The following is a 20631-nucleotide window of genomic DNA, read 5'->3' as shown; positions in this document are numbered from 1 at the left end:
ATCATTTTCAAGTGTACAGTTCAGTAGCTAAGCATTTCCACATTATTGTGCAACCAATCTCCAGATCTGTTTCATCTTGCAAAACTGAGACTCTGTACCTATTAAACAACAATTCCCCTTTACCCTCCCCACCCAGTTCCTGGCAACCATCGTTCTCCTTTCTCTTTCTATGAATGTGAGTCCTGTAGTAATCATACAGTATTTGCCTTTTTTGTGATTGGCTTATTTCACTTAGCATAATGTCCTCAAGTTTCACTCATGCTGTAGCGCACGTCAGGATTTCCTTCCTTTGTAAGGCTGAATGATATTTCATTTTATGTATATATCACTTTTTACTTATCCATTCATCCATTGATGGACATTTGGGATGCTTCTACCTCTTGGCTACTGTGAATAGTGCTGCAGTGAACATGAATGTGCAAATATCTCTTCGAGACCCTCCTTTCAGTTCTTTTGGGTATATACCCAGAAGTGAGATTTCTGGATCATATGGTAGTTCTATTTTTAACATTTTAAGGATGCTCCATACTGTTTTCCGTAGTACTTGAACTATTTTCAATTCCACCAACTGTGCACAGGTGTTCCAATTTCTCCACATTCTTGCTAACACTGTTTATTTTCTGGTTTTTTGTTTGTTTGTTTTGTTTGGGGGTTATTTTTTGGCCATGCTATGCACCATGTGGGATCTTAGTTCCCCAACCAGGTATCAAACCCATGCCCCTGCATTGGGAGCATGGAGTCTTAAACCCTGGATGGCCAGGGAAATCCCTATTTTCTGTTTTTGTTTTTTTTTTTTTTTTGCGGTACGCGGGCCTCTCACTGTTGTGGCCTCTCCCTTTGCAGAGCACAGGCTCCGGACGCACAGGCTCAGCGGCCATGGCTCACGGGCCCAGCCACTCCGCGGCATGTGGGATCTTCCCGGACCGGGGCACGAACCCGTGTCGCCTGCATCGGCAGGCGGACTCTCAACCACTGCGCCACCAGGGAAGCCCCTGTTTTTTGATAGTAGCCATCTAATGGGTGTGGAGTGATACCTCACTGCAGTTTTGATTTGCATTTCTGTGTGTACTGGAGGGAGCATTCTTTCTGGGAAATGAATGGGTACAGTTGAAGAGCAGCCTCCTGCAGTGAGGAGTACCTCTACTTTCAACATCCATCCATGGGAAAGGACCAGATCCCTCATATTTGGGGTTTTTCCAGTTCCTCTATTATTCTACTCAAGAGATACAAAAACTGAAGGCACCAACCTGTTGTACTATTGTACTATTTTTTCTTCTGGACACAGCATCTGATGCCCTGGGTCTCTTTTATCCTACTGTGGTGAATGGGACAATGGAAAAGAAAACCTGTCTTTATCTCATGTCCCTCGGTCCCTTGACCTAGATACATCCAGAAATAGTCCATTCTTTTCTTATTTTTTTCTTCTTCTCTTCTTGGTCCCTTTAGTTTACCCGAGCCAAAACATCTTCTAAGAACACACCAACTCCTTACCTCTCCCTCATGTAGAAAAAACACTCGCAACTCCTCTTGTTCATTATAATCACTCTTTTCAGTCTTTCTCCAACTGGGTCACAATGTGTAAAGCATCTTGCTGCCTGCATCCTAAGTAGAGGTAAGAAGGAAAAGGAGGAAAAGGGGAACAAATATATAATGAACCCTTACAATGTGCCAAATGTCCATCACTGTTAAGAACTTTGACACATTTAGTCCTCACAACAAAATGAGATCAATATTATTATTACTGCCATTTTGAAGATAAGGAAATGGAGAGTGAGGGTTTAAATAATGTGTCCAAGGAGACACAGATATTGAGAAAGCCAGGATTTAAGCCCAAAGCTCTGAAAGAAACCTGTGCCCTCCTCATTACTCCAGATTTCTTTCAGTTCTAAGGAGTTTACCTCTTCCCCATGTTCAACTTGATTGTGTTTCTATGGAACTGTCATTGCTTCCTCTTACTTCTCTTACTTTGATAATTTGATAAATACTAATATTAATACTAATGTCTTACATTTATGTAATAACACTTTATAATTTTTCAACATATCCATCCATTCTTTCATCTCATTCTCAGGAAAAACACAATGTATTAGTTTATATTTTTAATAGCTTTATTATTTTGCAAGGACTCATACATGCTTGTTGCAAGTAAAATTAAGCAATATAGAAAATTATAAAGAAGTAAAAAATACACCCTAAGTCCCACTACCCATAGATAACCACTATTAATATTTTAGTAAATATGCATTTCATGTATCTCTACATTTGTATAATTTGCCTAAATGGTATACTGTATCTGCTTCTCTAACCTTTTTTTCATTCAGAGTATGTTGAAAAGAGCTTTCCACATCAATTAATATAATTTTACATCATCTTTTTTTTTTTTTTTTTTTTTTGGCGGTACGCAGGCCTCTCACTGTTGTGGCCTCTCCTGCTGCGGAGCACAGGCTCTGGACGCGCAGGCTCAGCGGCCATGGCTCACGGGCCCAGCCGCTCCGCAACATGTGGGATCTTCCCAGACTGGGGCATGAACCCGTGTCCCCTGCATCGGCAGGCAGACTCTCAACCACTGTGCCACCAGGGAAGCCCTACATCATCATTTTTAATGGCTACATAGTATTCTTTTCTAAATTTATTTTTTATTAAAGCATAGTTGAATTACAATGTTGCATTAATTACTGCTGTGCAGCAAAGTGACTCACACATATATACATTCTTTTTTAATATTCTTTTCCATTATGGTTTATCACAGGATATTGAATATAGTTCCCTGTGCTATACAGTAGGACTTTGTTGTTTATCCATTCTATATAGACCAGTTTGCATCTGCTAATCCCAAACTCCAATCCATCCCTCCCTCACTCCACTGGCTACATAGTTTTCTAATTTAGGAATGTATTTTACTTGACCAGTCTCCAGTTAATGGACTCTGAGACTACTTCCAATTTTTTATTTTTATAGAAATTATTGGGAATTCCCTGGCTCCCACGGAATTAGGACTCTGTGCTCTCATTGCCGTGGGCACAGGTTCTATCCCTGGTCGGAGAACTAAAATCCCACAAGCTGCACCGTGAGGCCAAAAAAAAAAAAAAAATTATTAACCCCAACTTAAAGATTAGGGAACTGAAGCTCTGAGGAGCTAAATGACCCCCTTTTCAATATCCAAGACTAGAACTAAGCTGCTCAGGCCAAGCCCCAGACTTCTGACTCTCAAAACAGTATTCTTTCCAACTAGACCACAGGAACAGGAAGCTGGAATTACTGACATAAGATATGGACTTGACAACTAAAAAAGAGGGTTTTTTTTTAACTGCCCCATTTCTTTAAAAGTTAAGCATATACTTGCCATAAAACCAGCCATTCCACTCCTGGGTGATTTACCCAAAAGAAATGAACACGTACATCCATACAAATACTTGTACGTGAATGTTCATAGCAGCTTTATTTGTAGTATTCAAATAATGAAAACAACCTAAATGTTCATCAACAGGAAACTGAGTAAACAAATTGTGATGTAGCCATTCAATGGAATACTACTCGGCAACCAAAAGGAAGGAAGTACTGATACATACAACAACATGCATGAGTCTTAAAAATAATATATTGAGCAAAAGAAGCCAGACACAAAGGAATACGGACTGCATAATACCACTCATATGAAGTTCAACAGGCAAACTAGGCTATACTATTGGGAAGTGACCAGTGAGGCCCTCCCCTCCGCACACGTTTCTCAAAGGCAGACCTGCCTGTGAGGACCACATGTCTGAAGCCCTCACCATGCCACCACACGTGTAAAAGCTGAATGGTTCCATGAGAAAGAAGACTTTGTGTCAAAAATAGACTTTCAAGGAGAAAGATAAAAGCTGTTTCCTGAAGCTAGGCATAGGGGAGCAATGCCTGGAAAGGTAAATGCTGGAAAACCTAGTTCAAATTTTGAAGGGTTGAGAAGGACTCCAGGTGATAACAATTCCAGGGCCCCCTCTGCCTCACAGGTCCAATAAAATTCAACTACCTCATTCGCCTTCGGTCTACCTCCTCTGCCTTCGGTCTACCTCCTCCCATCACAGAATCTCCGAGACCACTTTAAAGACCATCTCAGTTTCTTCAGACAAGTGACTTTCAGATGCTCAGCTGATTAGGAAAGTCAGAGGTGGTTGCTTGTAAAAGAGAACAGCACAAAACAAAACTGAAAGCCCTAAAGAAGGAAGAATCTCTATAAATCAAATATTTGTCTGTAACTGATCATGGCAGCCTGCAATAAAGGCATCTCCAAAACCAAACTGTTTGTTTTGTCTACAGAAATATGTGTGTGTGTGTGTGCGTGTGTGTGTGTGTGTGTGTGTGTGTGTGTATGTGTGTGAGAGAGAGAGAGAGAGAGAGAGAGAAGCTGAGAGAATATGAATGAAGCCAAGATAAGAGAGAGCAGGTGAATTTTCCATTTCTTACCAGACTTCCCACGACCAAAAGGTAATAAGGTCCATAATCAGCAAACTCTCAACTAACACCTGTGTGTATTCTTTTTTTTTTTTTTTTGCGTTACGCGGGCCTCTCACTGTCGTGGCCTCTACCGTCGTGGAGCACAGGCTCTGCACGCGCAGGCTCAGCGGCCATGGCTCACGGGCCCAGCCGCTCCGCGGCACGTGGGATCCTCCCGGACCGGGGCACGAACCCACGTCCCCACGTCCCCTGCATCAGCAGGCGGACTCTCAACCACTGCGCCACCAGGGAAGCCCTGTGTGTATTCTTAAAGCAGTGTTTTTCTTTTTTTTTTTAAGATTTTTTTTTGATGTGGACCATTTTAAAAGTCTTTACTGAATTTGTTACAATACTGCTTCTGTTTTGTGTTTTGGTTTCTTGGTCGCAAGGCATGTGGGATCTTAGCTCCCTGATCAGGGATCAAACCTGCACCCCCTGCATTGGAAGGCGAAGTCTTAACCACTAGATCGCCAGGGAAGTCCCAAACCAGCGTTTCTCTGAGTCTAATTACCTAGAGTATGTACATCAGAGGCACTTGAAGGAAGGGTGCTCTTGTTAACAGTGCTGGTTCCTGGGCTCCAGATCTCTGGAATTTAAGTCACTGTGTCTGGGATGGAGCCCAGGAATCACCAGGTGATTCTTACTCACTAAAGATTGAAGACCATTACTTTAAACAAACACAGTGAGTTGTTTGTTAATGGTTTGCTCAATAGTTTAACTTGATTATAAGTTAACAAATTAAACTCTATATTTTCACTGGTATATTTGAATTACATCTGACTCAAGAAAAGCAATTATGAACTGGTGAAGAAATCAACGAACAAACAACAACACTGGACGGTTGAGAATGTAAATCCATATAACCTTTCTGGGACCGTCAGCAATGTGTAAAAAAATCCTTCTAAATGCTTTGATTCATGTTTTCCACTTCTAGTTATGTATCTAAAGGAAATAATCAGTAAGCCAAGAACTATGTTATAAAAATGTTTATTTTGCCCTTGTTCATAATAATGAAAAATTGAAACCATCTAAATGTCTAACAACATGAGATTGTTAACTAAGTTATAACAGTGCTGTGTGTTAAATGGAGATTGATATTTATTGATATAGAAACATGTTTATAGTATTTCATTGAGAAAGATTACAAAACATTTTATCATATTTCATTAAAAAAACAAAAGATTTGGAAGGATAGAATACAAAATGTTAACAGTAATTATCTCTGGTTGTTATGGTTATAGGTCACATACATTTTTCTTCTTTGTAATTTTTCTAAATTCTTTAAAAAAATGCACATTATTTTTATAATCAGAAAAAAGCAGCAATATTATATTAGTTTCAGGTGTACAACATAGTGATTCAATATTTTTATAGATTATACTCCATTTAAAGTTATTATAAAATAATGGTTATATTTCCCTGTGTGGTACAGTATATCCTTGTTGCTTATTTATTTTTTACAGAGTATTTTGTATCTTTTAATCCCCTACTCCTAAGGCTGTATTCATTTTGAATAGAAGGGGACAGGCCACTGAATTCCATGTCTGAGGAGTGGGGTGAAGTCCCAGATCTACTGCTTTGAACCTCACTTTTCTTTTCTCTCAAATGGAGATGGTAATATCTTCCTTGTCTACCTCAGAGGGTAAGTGTGAGATAAAATGTGGAAAATGTTTTGTAAACTATAAAATGTTTTATGAAGTTAGTGTATTATTAAGTCTTGATTTTCATATCAGAGACATAAATTCAGGTATGCAAAGATTAGTTATTAAAGCATAAAGCTAGACCTTTTTTAAAAAAAATTTTTTTTAACTTTTTATTATGGAAGTTTTTAAACATATAACCAAAGGAGATAGAATAATATAATGACCTACCATGTATACATCACCTGGCTTCAATATTATCAACTTAACAGCCAAATTGTTTTAGTTATGCCTGCCTACCCACTCCTACTGTTAACATAGTACCAGACATGAAACTGGCATTGGACCTCTGTGATTTTCATAGACACCAAAAGATATTTCAATTCTTAATTCCTCATCTAAAAAGAAAGAATTGTACACTTTAAAAGGATGAATTTTATGGCATTCGAATTGCATTTCAATTAAAAAAAAGACAGGAATTAACATATGTCCAACACTTAGCATAAATGTCTGGCATTTAGACATGGCTCATTATGGGTAAATTCTCATCTGTGGTGTTGCCATGACTTCAAGCTCTAAGGTGACTACAAACTCTCCTTAAAACAAAATGCTTACTCGGAAACAACTACAGGGTTAACAGTGACAATAGTGTATAAAGTTTAGTCATTGGAATGTGGGTGACATTTTTCCTCTCAATTTACATGAAAACTTTACATGATTCTATACATTAAAAATTCACATGAGGGACTTCCCTGGTGGTCCAGTGGTTAAGACTCCGTGCTTCCAGTGCAGGGGGTGAGGGTTCAATCCCTGGTCGGGGAACTAAGATCCCACATGCTGCATGGCGTGGCCAAAAAACAAAAAATTTACATGAAAATCTTCTATGATTCATAATATATACCACTTAAAATTAAACAAACAAACAAAAAAAAACCCAGTATCCAGACATATTATATCTCCAGACTGTTCACCCTCAGAAGGCATTCTAGGGACTTTCCTGGTGGTCCAGGGGCTAAGACTCTGTGCTCCCAATGCAGGGGGCCTGGGTTCGGTCCCTGGCCTGGGAACTAGATCCTGCATGCACGCCACAACTAAGAGCCAGCGCAGCCAAAATAAATAAATAAATGCTTAAAAAAAAAAAAAAAAAAGAAGGCATTCTACCAGAAATGCAACACCACAGCCAAGAGTTGGTTTAATGTTATTCCTAAAGATTATGCATGCAGCTCAGCATTGGGGCAATCATAGGCGCCCTGAAGTCTGACAGACTTGAGTTCAAACCCCAGCCCTGTCACCTACCAGATATGTGACATCAGACAAATTCAAATTAATTACTCCTTCTAAATCTTGTACGCTAGCATCTCCCTCCTATAGTCAGTAGGAGACCTAAATAAGACAAGGTAAATAAAGCACTTGGCATGGTGGCCAACACGTAGTGGGTTAGCAATAACATCTCACAAGATATTTCTTCATTTATAGAAGACGTTTTGGTTTTTTTGTTTTTTGTTTTGTTTTGTTTTACCGCACAGCTTGCTGGATCTTAGTTCCCCAACCAGGGATTGAAGCTGGGACCATGGCAGTGAAAGCACAGAGTCCTAAACACTGGATGGCCAGGCAATTCCCTATAGAAGACCTTTTGGATGTACTATCATAGATATGGTTTTCTCTCTTATAGATGAAGAAACTGACAAGCTTCGTGAGTATTGCTGAGGGTGTGGAGGCAGAGGACTTCTCATCCTCTCCCAGGAAAGTGAAATTTGGGACAACCACTTGGCATAGCCACGATTTGCTATGTCTAGGGAAGTTGAAGAGGTGGTTTTCCCTACATTCCAGCAAGTCCATTTCTAGGTGTGTGCCCTAGAAAATTCTCACATGTGTGGCAAGGAGACACAGAATGTTCATTGCAACAACACTTCTGAGAGCAAAAACTTGGAAGCAATCTCAGTGTCCATTAACAGGAAAATGGATAGATCAATTGTGATACAGTCATGAAGTCAAACACCTACAGCAATTAAACGGACTGAACTATCCATATGAAGCAACATGGGTAAATCTCAAAACCACGAGGCTGAATGGAAAAAGTAGTGGCAGAAAGATTCATACAATATGATACCATTTGTATAAGGTTTACAAACATGTGAAACAATAGGATATCCTTTCTATGGATTCATATATATCAACTTTAAAAATAATAAATAGTAAATTCAGGATAATGGTTATCTCAAGAAAGAAAAAGAAGGGAATATAATAAGGGAGGGATACCTGGGTGTGTGTGTGTAATTGTTTCTGTAATATTTGACTTCTTTAAAAATATAAAAAACAAATATGGCATAGTGTTAGGATGTGAGTAAGGACTTGGATGTTTGTTATATTCTTTTTTTTTAACTTTTTAAAAATATACATTTATTTATTTATTTTTGGCTGCATTGGGTCTTCATTGCTGCGCACGGGCTATCTCTAGTTGCAGTGAGCAGGGGCTACTCTTCGTTGCGGTGCGCGGGCTTCTCATTGTGGTGGCTTGTCTTGTTGCAGAGCATGGGCTCTAGGCACGCAGGCTTCAGTAGTTGCGGCACGCAGGCTCAGCAGTTGTGGCTCGCAGGCTCTAGAGCTCAGGTTCAGTAGTTGTGGCGCACGGGCTTAGTTGCTCTGCGGCATGTGGGATCTTCCTGGACCAGGGATCTAACCCGTGTCCCCTGCATTGGCAGGCGGATTCTTAACCACTGTACCTCCAGGGAAGTCTCCCTACTGCCTGTTGAAACACGTCAAACTTTTTTTTAAATAAAAGGGAGACGGGACCAAGCAGGAAGGTAAATCCTCTAGCATCACACAGGTCAGTGAAAAAAGCAGTTCAACACTCTTTCCTAAGCTTCTTTTGCTATTGGAAGGAAATGCTTAAATTTCCCACCAGACCATGTGGCAAAATCCAGAGAGCCCTGCCCAGACCTAGAGACCATCCACCATCACCACACAGTGGTAACACTAGGCCAAGTTAGCTGTCACTTGGAATGAGGAGGATAAATTAAATAGTAAACTCTGAAAAGACTCTTCTGAGGCCTCAAGTCTTCAAGAAATTCTCTGGAAGGCAATGCAAAGAAGAATAATGCGTTCTATGAGTGAAGTCATTTAGAGTCTGAGCTAATAATCCCAAGAGTTTTGATTGTTGCTAAATTATCTGCATTTCAGCAGGACCATTTGAACGGGCAAATTCCTGAATGAGTCATAATCCACACAAATGAAGTAAAAAATAACTCCAAGCTTCTCTCTACACGAGAGCGATGTTAAAGATTAGATAGAAACCAAAAGGAATATCTGCCTCCAAACCTGTTGGTGGCCTCCAGCAATCCTTCTGGGTGGGTCAAAGGCCATTGTATTAGCTGGGCTTGTGAACGATGGCTGACAGCTGCCTCTTAAGATCCTCCCAAGCCCTGCCTCCGTGTTCTACATTCAGGCATAGCTTGGCTCAAAGGATTGGGGAAACTGATGACTTGGGCTAGTGGTAGGGGGCTTTGCTTACCCGAGCAAGCAAAAAGCTTTAGGAGAAAATTCTGCTGAACATTTTTCGAATGGGTAATTTATTTTTTAATAATAGAGGATGTTTTCAGTCCTATCATGTTTCTGAATTCTACAATTTTATTTTCCTTCTAGCAAGTTCCTGTGGGCACCTCACCATTCCCACAAAAGAGTGAATACCCCAATGGATAAATCCGTCTTTGTGTTTCCAGAGCAATTTCTTCTTCACAAAGAGGTTCCATATCCAATATGTCATTTGATTCTCATGCTATTTGAGTCATAGGAGATAGGAATAATGACAATAACAATAATATCAAGTATTTGATATTACTTAATGAAAGAAGCCAGTCACAAAAGATCACACATTGCAGATTTCATTTATATGGAATGTCCAGGATAGGCAAATCCATAAGGATTTAAAGTAGATTAGGGAATTCCCTGGCAGTCCAGTGGTTAAGACTCCATGCTTCCACTGCAGGAGGCATGGGTTCGATCCCTGGTCGGGGAACTAAGATCCCACATGCCGTGTGACGTGGCCAAAAATAAAAAAAACAAATAAAGTAAATTAGTAATTGCCACGGGTTGGGAGAAGGGGGTAATGGAGAGTGAGTGCTAATGTGTACAGGGTTCCTTTTGGGATTGATGAAAAAGTTCTGGAATTAGATAGTGCTGATGGTTGCACAATCTAGTGAATACATGAAAAACCTTACACTTTGAAATGGTGAACTTTATGGAATGTGAATTTTATCTCGATTTTTTTTAATTGCAGAAGGAAAAAACTGAGTGCTTACCACGTGCTAAGGCTGGCCAAGGTCTTTACTTGCTGCAAGCCACTTATCTCTCCTAATCATCTCAACAAGCTTATGAGATACTATCATTTCCCGGAGACAGGCTCAGAGAGATGATGGGTCCACAGTGATGTGGCGAACACGTAAGAGCCAACCAAAATTCAGATTCTGACCCTTGCTTTCCAAATCAAACCTTTAACTGTCACCCAGTAATTCAAGAAGATATTTCTGCATGTAACTCAACTGATAGTATTTCCTCTGCTCTACTCTCTTAGTAAAAGATCTTTGCAATGCTTTTTACTTTTACCTCTTAGGGTGCCTTTTTAAAATCTTCAGATCGTCTTCCTGACTTTTTGAGAGTTAAAAATAGTAGTGACTTCCCCCGGAAAGTCCTTAACTCTTTAAACCACCTTTCTTCTGATAAAAAGCGAAGTTTCATTTGTTAGCTCCAGGGAAGTCCCTTAGGGTCACACAACTACAGATGATTTTAAGCAAAGCTGTGATGTCTAGCCATTACACTCATTCTGCTTCAAGGACATGATTACCTTACCACACAGTTCCCCAAGGGTTTTTGTTTACTCTGGCCTAAGAGGTCATTAGGATGACAAGTGAGTCAGTCAAAACACTAGAGAAGGAAAAGACACATAGCAACAGTCTCTGTTATGGGTGAATCCTCAGACATTCAGAATTTCAGGGTGGAGAGACTGGGAGTGACTTTCCTATGGCCTGGAGCTAAGAGCAGACCTGAGCCTAAAATTCTAACACTATGGTAGATTTCTCAAATGAGTCTCAATCAAAAGAAATTGATATTTATATAAAATATAAGTTTAAAAAGTCTAACTAAAAAATGAGTACAGTATCATCCCACTTTTTTGAAAAAAACTATATATATAAACATTTATAAGTGCTAAAATAGGTACCAAAATGTTAATAGAGGTCATATCTCAGGATGGGAGCATCATAAGTGATCATTTTTCTCCTTTTCTTTTATTTATTTATTTATTTATTATTATTATAAAATTAATTTATTATTTATTTTTGGCTGCATTGGGTCTTCGATGCTGTGTGCGGCTTTCTCTAGTTACGGCAAGTGGGGGCTACTCTTCCTTGCGGTGCGGGCTTCTCAGTGCGGTGGCTCCTCTTGTTGTGGAGCATGGGCTCTAGGCACGTGAGCTTCAGTAGTTGTGGCATGCGGGTTCAGTAGTTGTGGCTCACAGGCTCTAGAGTGCAGGCTCAGTAGTTGTGGCACAAGGGCTTAGTTGATCCGCGGCATGCAGGATCTTCCCGGAACAGGGCTCGAACCCGTGTCCTCTGCATTGGCAGGTGGTTTCTTAACCACTGCGCCACAAGGGAAGCCCTATTTATTTGATTCTGACAGTGCCATCTGGCTGGCAGGATCTCAGTTCCTCAACCAGGGACTGAACCTGGGCCCACGGCAGTGAAAGCAGAGTCCTAACCACTGGGCTGCCAGGGAATTCCCTATTTTTCTCCTTTTAGATAATCTATATGTACTCATTTTTTTACAATGGACTTTTGAAAAGAATAATTTCCTGTTTTTTAAGAAGTGAGAGTAGGCAAAAATTTCTTACATAGGGTACAAAAAAGTATCAAGCATAAAATAAACAATTGATAAATTGGACTATATTAAAATTAAGAAATGCAGTTCACCGACCAGAGGGCAGACAGAAGCAAGAAGAACTACAATTCTGCAGCCTGTGGAAGGAAAACCACATTCACAGAAAGATAGACAAAATGAAAAGGCAGAGGACTTTGTACAAGGAACAAGATAAAACCCCAGAAAAACAACTAAAAGAAGTGGAGATAAGCAACCTTCCAGAAAAGAATTCAGAATAATGATAGGGAAGATGATCCAGGACCTCAGAAAAAGAATGGAGGCAAAGATTGAGAAGATGCAAAAAATGTTTAACAAAGATCTAGAAGAATTAAAGAACAAACAAACAGAGATGAACAACACAATAACTGAAATGAAAAATACACTAGAAGGAATCAATAGCAGAATAACTGAGGCAGAAGAACGGATAACTGACCTGGAACACAGAATGATGGAATTCACTGCTGCAGAATAGAATAAAGAAAAAAGAATGAAATGAAATGAAGACAGCATGAAACACATGCTGTCTTCATGTTTGGGACAACATTAAACACAATAATATTCGCATTATACAGGTCCCAGAAGGAGAAGAGAGAGAAAGGACCCGAGAAAATATTTGAAGAGATTATAGTCGAAAACTTCCCTAACATGGGAAAGGAAATAACCACCCAAGTCCAGGAAGCACAGAGAGTCCCATACAGGATAAACCCAAGGGGAAACACGCCAAGACACATAGTAATCAAATTGGCAAAAATTAAAGACAAAGAAAAATTATTGAAAGCAGCAAGGGAAAAAATGACAAATAACATACAAGGGAACTCGCATAAGGTTAACAGCTGATTTCTCAGCAGAAACTCTACAAGCCAGAACGGAGTGGCACAATATATTTAAAGTGATGAAAGGGAAGAACCTATAACGAAGGTTACTCTACCCAGCAAGGACCTCATTCAGATTCGATGGAGAAATCAAAAGCTTTACAGACAAGCAAAAGCTAAGAGAATTCAGCACCACCCAACCAGCCCTACAACAAATGCTAAAGGAACTTCTCTAAGTTGGAAACACAAGAGAAGAAAAGGACCTACAAAAACATACCCATAACAGTTAAGAAAATAGTAATAGCAACATACATATAAATAATTACCTTTGGGCTTCCCTGGTGGCGCAGTGGTTGAGAGTCTGCCTGCCGATGCAGGGGACACGGATTCGTGCCCTGGTCTGGGAAGATCCCACATGTCGCGGAGCGGCTGGGCCCATGAGCCATGGCCTCTGAGCCTGCGCGTCCGGAACCTGTGCTCTGCAACGGGAGAGGCCACAACAGTGAGAGGCCCGCATATAGCAAAAAAAAAATTACCTTGAACATGAATGGATTAAATGCTTCAACCAAAATACACAGGCTCACTGAATGGATACAAAAACAAGACCCACTTCAGACCTAGGGACACATACAGACTGACAGTGAGGGGATGGAAAAAGATATTCCATGCAAATGGAAATCAGAAGAGAGCTGCAGTAGCAATACTCATAGCAGATAAAATAGAATTTAAAATAAAGAATGTTACAATAGACAAGGAAGGACACTACATAATGATCAAGGGATCAATCCAAGATGAAGATATAACAATTATAAATATATATGCACCCAACATAGGAGCACCTCAATACATAAGGCAACTGCTAACAGCTATAAAAGAGGAAATCAACAGTAACACAATACTAGTGGGGGACTTTAACACCTCATTTACACCAAAGGACAGATCATCCAAAATGAAAATAAATAAGGAAACACAAGCTTTAAATGACAAAATAGAACAGATACATTTAATTGATATTTATAGGACATTCCATCCAAAAACAGCAGATTACACTTTCTTCTCAAGTGCGCACGGAACATTCTCCAGGATAGATCACACCTTGGGTCACAAATCAAGCCTTGGTAAATTTAAGAAAATTGAAATCATATCAATCATCTTTTCCGACCACAACGCTATGAGATGAGCAATCAATTACAGGGGAAAAAAACGTAAAAAACACAAACACATGGAGGCTAAACAATATGTTACTAAATAACAAAGAGATCAATGAAGAAATCAAAGAGGAAATCAAAAAATACCTAGAGACAAATGGCACTGAGAACACGACGATCCAAAACCTATAGGATGCAAAAGAAGTTCTAAGAGGAAAGTTTATAGCAATACAAGCCTCTTCAAGAAACAGGAAAAATCTCAAATAAACAATCTAACCTTACACCTAAAGGAACTAGAGAAAGAAGAACAAACAAAACCCAAAGTTAGCAGAAGGAAAGAAATCATAAAAATCAGAGCAGAAATAACTGAAATAGAAACAAAGAAAACAATAGCAAAGATCAATAAAACTAAAATCTGGTTCTTTGAGAAGATAAACCTTTAGCCAAACTCATTAAGAAAAAGAGGGAGAGGAATCAAATCAATAAAATTAGAAATGAAAAAGGAGAAGTTACAACGGACACTGAAGAAATACAAAGCATCCTAAGAGACTTCTACGAGCAACTCTATGGCAATAAAATGGACAATCTAGAAGAAACGGACAAATTCTTAGAAAGGTATAACCTTCCAAGACTGAACCAGGAAGAAATAGGAAACACGAACAGACCAATCACAAGTAATGAAATTGAAACTGTGATTAAAAATCTTCCAAAAAACAAAAGTCCAGGACCAGATGGCTCCACACGTGAATTCTATCAAACATTTAGAGAAGAGCTAACACCTATCCTTCTCAAACTCTTCCAAAAAAATTGCAGAGGAAGGAACACTCCGAAACTCATTCTATGAAGCCACCATCACCCTGATACCAAAACCAGACAAAGTACTACAAAAAAGAAAATTACAGACCAATATCACTGATGAATATCATGCAAAAACCCTCACAAAATACTAGCAAACAGAATCCAACAACACACTGAAAGGATCATACACCATGATCAAGCAGGATTTATCCCAGGGATTCAAGGATTCTTCAATATATGCAAATCAATCAATGTGATACACCATATTAACAAATTGAAGAAGAAAAACCATATGATAATCTCAATAGATGCAGAAAAAGCTTTTGACAAAATTCAACACCCATTTATGATAAAAACTCTCCAGAAGATGGGCATAGAGGGAACCTACCTCAACATAATAAAGGCCATATATGACAAACCCACAGCCAACATCATTCTCAATGGTGAAAAACTGAAAGCATTTCCTCTAAGATCAGGAACAAGACAAGGATCTCCACTCTCGCCACTATTATTCAACATAGTTTTGGAAGTCCTAGCCACAGCAATCGGAGAAGAAAAAGAAATAAAAGGAATACAAATTGGAAAAGAAGAAGTAAAACTGTCACTGTTTGCAGATGACATGATGCTATACATAGAGAATCCTAAAGATGCCACCAGAAAGCTACTAGAACTAATCAATGAATTTGGTAAAGTTGCAGGATACAAAATTAATGCACAGAAATATCTTGCATTCCTAGACACTAACAATGAAAGATCAGAAAGAGAAATTAAGGAAACAACCCCATTCACCATTGCAACAAAAAGAATAAAATACCTAGGAATAAACCTACCTAAGGAGGTAAAAGACCTGTACTCAGAAAACTATAAGACACTGATGAAAGTAATCAAAGATGATACAAACAGTTGGCGAGATATACCATGTTCTTGGATTAGAAGAATCAATATTGTGGGCTTCCCTGGTGGTGCAGTGGTAAAGAATCTGCCTACCAATGCAGGGGACACGGGTTCGAGCCCTGGTCCAGGAAGATCCCACATGCTGGGGAGCAGCTAAGCCCGTGAGCCACAACTACTGAGCCTGCGTGCTACAACTACTGAAGCCTGTGCACCTAGAGCCCGTGCTCAGCAGCAAGAGAAGCCACTGCAATGAGAAGCCTGCACACAAGGAAGAGTAGCCCCTGCCTGCTGCATCTAGAGAAAGCCCATGTGCAGCAGCAAAGACCCAATGCAGCCAAAAATAAATGAATTAAATAAATCTATTAAAAAAAAAGAAGAATCAATATTGTGAAGATGACTATACTACCCAAAGCAATCTACAGATTCAGTGCAATCCCTATCAAATTACCAATAGCATTTTTTACAGAACTAAAACAAAAATCTTAAAATTTGTATGGAGACACAAAAGACCCCGAATAGGCAAAGCAGTCTTGAGGGAAAAAAACAGAGCTGGAGGAATCAGACTCCCTGACTTCAGACTATACTACAAAGCTACAGTAATCAAGACAATATGGTACTGGCACAAAAACAGAAATATAGATCAATGGAACAGGGTAGAAAACCCAGAGGTAAACCCACACGCCTATGGTCAACTAATCTATGACAAAGGAGGCAAGGATATACAATGGAGAAAAGACAGTCCCTTCAATAAGTGGTGCTGGGAAAACTGGACAGCTACATGTAAAAGAATGAAATTAGAGCTCTCCCTAACACCATACACAAAAATAAACTCAAAATGGATTAGAGACCTAAACGTAAGACCAGACACTATAAAACTCTTAGAGGAAAACATAGGAGAGACACTCTTTGACACAAATCACAGCAAGATCTTTTTTGATCCACCTCCTAGAGTAATGGAAATAAAAACAAAAATGAACAAATGGGACATAAACTTAAAAGCTTTTGCACAGCAAAGGAAACTACAAACGAGACGAAAAGACAACCCTCAGAATGGGAGAAAATATTTGCAAACGAATCAACGGACAAAGGATTAATCTCCAAAATATATAAACAGCTCATGCAGCTCAATATTAAAAAAACAAACAACCCAATACAAAAAGGGGCAGAAGACCTAAATAGACATTTCTCCAAAGAAGACATACAGATGGCCAAGAAGCACATGGCCAAGCTGCTCAACATCACTAATTATTAGAGAAATGCAAATCAAAACTACAATGAGGTATCACCTCACACCAGTTAGAATGGGCATCATCAGAAAATCTACAAACAACAAATGCTGGAGAGGGTGTGGAGAAAAGGGAACCCTCTTGTACTGTTGGTGGCGATGTAAATCGATACAGCCACTATGGAGAACAGTATGGAGGTTCCTTAAAAAACTAAAAATAGAATTACCATATGATGCAGCAATCCCACTACTGGGCATATACCCAGAGAAAACCATAATTCAAAAAGACACGTGCACCCCAATGTTCATTGCAGCACTATTTACAATAGCCAGGTCATGGAAGCAACCTAAATGCCCCTCAACAGACAAATGGATAAAGAAGATGTGGTACATATATGCAACGGAATATTACTCAGCCATAAAAAGGAACAAAATTGGGTCATTTGTAGAGATATGGATGGATCTAGAGACTGTCATACAGAGTGAAGTAAGTCAGAAAGAGTAAAACAAATACCGTATATTAACGCATGTATGTGGAACCTAGGAAGATGGTACAGATTAACAGGTTTGCTGGGCAGAAACAGAGATAGAGACACAGATGTAGAGAACAAACGTATGGACACCAAAGGGGGAGAGTGACGGGGGGTCGTGATGGTGATGTGATGAATTGGGAGATTGGGATTGACATATATACACTAATATGTATAAAATCGATAACTAATAAGAACCTGCTGTATAAAAAATAAATTAAATTAAAAAAAAAAGAAATGCAGTTCACCAAAAGACACCATTAAAAGAGTGAAAAAGTAAGCCATAGAGTGGGAGAATATATTCACAATACATGCATCCAGTAAAGGACTCAAGTTCAAAATGTATTTTAAGAACCCTTTTACAAATAACTAAGTAAAAGGCAGACAGCCCAATAGTTAATTGGGCAAGAGACTTGAACAAGCACTTCACAGGACATATCCAAAATTTGCAATAAACCTATGTACCTTTTAAGATGCTTTTTGCAAATTAAAATTCACAAACAAGGTGTATATTCATTAGAATGGCAAAAATTTTAAAGAATGACATTATCAAATGTGGGCAAGATCATGGAGCTAGTAGCACATCCATACATTTCCGTCAGAATAAACGGTACAACTACTTTGGAAAACGTATCAGCTCTAGTAAAGCTAAATCCATGCTTACCCTCTGATCCAACAACTTCTCTCCTAGGTGTATACCTAAGAGAAGTGAGTGTTTATGTCCACCAACAGGAGTATATAAGGATGTCCAGAACAGTGCTATTCATAATTGCCAAAAACTGGAAACACTCCAATGCCAACGAACAGTAGGAAGGATAAATTGTGATCTATCTACACAGTGGAATACTAAATACAGATATGAACTCCTGCTATATGAAACAACATGGATTAATTGCACAGACATAATGCAGGAAAGCATGGTGTGTATGATTCCACGTATAAGATTGGCAAAACTAATCTCTGCTGATAGAGGTTGGAACGTTGATTATCTGGGAAGATGGGGAGGAAGGGACAATGGCTATTGACTGTAGGTGGAAGCATGAGAAAGCCTTCTAGGGTGCTGGAAATGTCCTGTATATAACTTGATCTGAAGTTACACAGGGGTATAGGCAGGTCCTCAAGCTTGGGGTTTTCACACTTTGCTATATACAGTTATACTTTAAATTTTTTAAGTTTGATTAAAAAGTGTCATGGGAGACCTCCCTGGTGGCGCAGTGGCTAGGAATCCGCCTGCCAATGCAAGGGACACAGTTCGAGCCCTGGCCCAGGAAGATCCCACATGCAGCCGAGCAACTAAGCCTATGCGCCAGAACTACTGAACCTGCATGCCACAACCACTGAAGCCCTCGTTCCTAGAGCCTGTGCTCCACAGCGAGAGAAGCCACCACAATGAGAAGCCCGCACACCGCAACGAAGAGTAGCCCCCGCTTGTTGCAGCTAGAGAAAGCCTGCGTGCAGCAACGAAGACCCAACACAGCCAAAAATAAATAAATAAAATTTTAAAAAAATGTCCAAGCTTCCTCCCCAGTAGAAAAGAACAATTCTGAGCTTTTCTCCTGAGAATGTTCAATATTTTTCTTGTCCCTTCATATTTTATTTAGTATTTCTCATCGGTGAACTAGGGGCTGACAAAGCAGTAAAATCCCCCAGGCAAACCTCAGATTCCAACTCCAATCTAGCCATTTGTGGTGTGTCAGTTAAGGGACTGGATTAAATATAATTTATACATACACATTTACAAATATAGACAGATCGCAGAGAGAAAAACAAATGATTCCACTCCTTTGGATAGTTATTGGCACATATAACAAAATTGTTGAAAGATCGTCCTGCTCTGTCTGGCTTTTCCCTCTGCAAAATTGGGAAGCAAACTACTTTTGCTTTGAACCTCATCTGCTATCAGATCTCTGAACCTTCAGCTGGTCCTCCCTTCCTTCACAGGGAACCATCCCACATCTCATTCCCCCACTGAACTGAAGCATTTATGGACAATTAATGTGTTACCTGGAAATGTGTCAGTGGGTTTTTTTCCCCAGAGTCATTAGCCTTATAAAAGGGGACTTGAAGGCCACTCTGGACACAGATATATCTGGGAAGAAGAAGGGGAGTTTACGAAAACAAGTTGCATTTGAAATAATCTTCAGGTTCCTTAAAATTTCTATAGGAAATTCCAAGAAGCCTAGAAGCTTTTAGGTAAACTGAAACCAAACCCCTCACTACACTCCCACATCATTATTTTACCTCAGCCTCGAGCTTCACAGCAACTTGTAAGGTGGGCTGGGTCCTCTTCTCCAGACCAGGAGACTCCCTGGGAAAGGGAAGCAATTCCCTCAGCATTCAGTAACTGGAAGCTGGGGAATTTAGAAGTTCAGTTGTGTCACCCGACTTACGGCCCCATGATGCCTTCTTCTTCCAGAAAAGCCTTTTAACCAACAGGGTTTCATGAGCCATCATCCTAACGAATAGAGAGGGATTAAGAGGCATTAGAGTTAGGTTTGCTTCTGGAAAATTCTTTCTCTTTTCTTCTTACCTTTTTTTTGTTTTTTGACCGTGCCAAGTGGCTGTGGGATCTTAGTTCCCCGACCAGGGATTGAACCTGGGCCCTGGTCAGCGAGAGCTCCAAGTCCTAACCACTGGACTGCCAGCGAATTCCCGTCTTACCTTTTCTGGTTTTCATTTTAGTCTCACTTCTGCTGTGTCACTTCTTGACCCTTCTGAAGGTGCTGGTGGTGACTGCAAACTTCCACACCTTTGATTTCAAATTTTCTTCCCACATTTATTTTCCTGTCCGATCATGGGTGGTAGTGGCAGAAACAAGAGGCGACTTGGGGAGAACTTTAGCCTCCCGACCCATCAACCTCTCCAAATAAACACACAATTTAAGTAGAAAGAGTGCTAGGGAAATGCAACTTCACAACAATTTCCAAAAATCAGAGTCCCCGAGTTTCATACCTCCAAGGGGTATCATTTATGTAAAATATAGAGTAAGGGATGCCCCTGGAATTGAACAAGAAGGGAGACTTGCCTAATCACCTTCCAAAGAGACTGCCCCTCCTAAGAACCCCTATTACAGAAATTCTGGGGCCAGTGATGTGAAGTGGTAAGAAAACAGGACTTCCCAGGATCTGGCAGGTACCAGCAGAAAGGATTCAAGTCACAGAAATGACTAATGTAACAGGGAAATGGAACGGGACTGTAAGA

At 39.8% G+C, this 20631-nt stretch overlaps 1 long non-coding RNA gene across 1 annotated transcript; it reads right to left on the bottom strand.

Moving 5' to 3' along the window:
- Positions 1–1526: 1526 nt before the first annotated feature.
- On the bottom strand, positions 1527–20358 carry LOC132431566 (uncharacterized). The gene is made up of 4 exons (XR_009520773.1): positions 20092–20358; positions 19672–19885; positions 13162–13314; positions 1527–1602 (listed from the first exon to the last, which is right to left on the bottom strand). It is a non-coding gene; the product is annotated as an uncharacterized lncRNA (long non-coding RNA).
- Between the last annotated feature and the right edge of the window lie 273 nt (positions 20359–20631).

Source organism: Delphinus delphis, chromosome 10 (genome assembly GCF_949987515.2).
Source record: "Delphinus delphis chromosome 10, mDelDel1.2, whole genome shotgun sequence".
Lineage (NCBI taxonomy): Eukaryota > Metazoa > Chordata > Mammalia > Artiodactyla > Delphinidae > Delphinus > Delphinus delphis.
Note: the sequence above shows the minus strand (reverse complement) of the source record. Positions and strands in the feature narration are given on the sequence as shown.